Below are 975 nucleotides of genomic sequence, written 5' to 3' on the forward strand. Positions count from 1 at the left end.
GGCGACTCGCTAAGAGTGGGAATTCTGCCAGCGAGACGAGGTGCGTCCAGACTGAGAGGCTGGTCCAAGCTGCCCACACCCAGGCCAGCTCCATGGCCTCTGACACTCCAGAAGAGCAGCGCTGGGGGAGGGGAGGAAGACAGCGGGAAATCTGCAGACACCCCAGGATCTGGGACTGCAGGCCTGCTTCATTCCGACACACACAGGACCCGCTAGAAGACACAGCCACGCCCTGACCTCAAGAACACGCCTGCACCACGGACTGCAGGGAGAGCTGACTTCAAAAGGCAACTTTTCCGGGCCCTAGTGTCCGGAGGTGCCATGTTGCTTGCACACTTCTGCCACAGGAAAGGTGACCACCTCTGGATAATATGTTTAGGGGCACGGGGACCTTTTCAAACTGCAGAAGCACATGAGGTCATCTGGGAGGCATCAAAGGTGAGCCCACGGGCCGCCAGGGACTGGCCTGGCCGCTGCGAGGCCTCCTGGCCCAGCACCAGACGCACCTCGCGACCCTTAGGAACAGGGCCCTGCCTTCCTCACACGTGCACCCATGTGCTGCTTGCAGCCCTCTGTGTGTCGGGGCATCTTAGGAAAATGAATCTGGGTCGCTCATCTAGAGAACCCCTCACAAGCAGCACTCCCTGGTATTTTCTTCAAACAAAGCCACACGCTAAGTGTTAACCACACTCATGGGCTGAGCCGACGTGGCTGCTGGATCCGTGCCGCGGACCTCCACCTTCCCGTGGTTCCAGCTCTCCGGCTAAGCCTCTGGGCTCCCTGCCTCATTCTCGCCAGGCAGCGCCCGTGCTGGGCCAGAGGCTGGAGCCCGCCAGCAGCGAGATGCCGCTCCGGTGGCCTGGACAGCGCAAACGAGGAAAAAAAGCGCCCTTTCCTCTGGGAGGGAGCAGGTCCACCAGGGCCTGTGGGTGGCCAGCGGGGTGAGAGGAGGAGCTCAGTCTCCCCCCACCCCCG

At 61.8% G+C, this 975-nt stretch overlaps 1 protein-coding gene across 1 annotated transcript in view; it reads right to left on the minus strand.

Moving 5' to 3' along the window:
* PRKCB (protein kinase C beta) overlaps positions 1–975 on the minus strand; it is a gene marked incomplete at its 5' end in the record, with an annotated part of 308,734 nt that overhangs the window by 25,909 nt on the left and 281,850 nt on the right. The window lies entirely within an intron of this gene.

The sequence above is a fragment of the Myotis davidii genome, unplaced genomic scaffold (assembly GCF_000327345.1).
Source record: "Myotis davidii unplaced genomic scaffold, ASM32734v1 scaffold150, whole genome shotgun sequence".
Lineage (NCBI taxonomy): Eukaryota > Metazoa > Chordata > Mammalia > Chiroptera > Vespertilionidae > Myotis > Myotis davidii.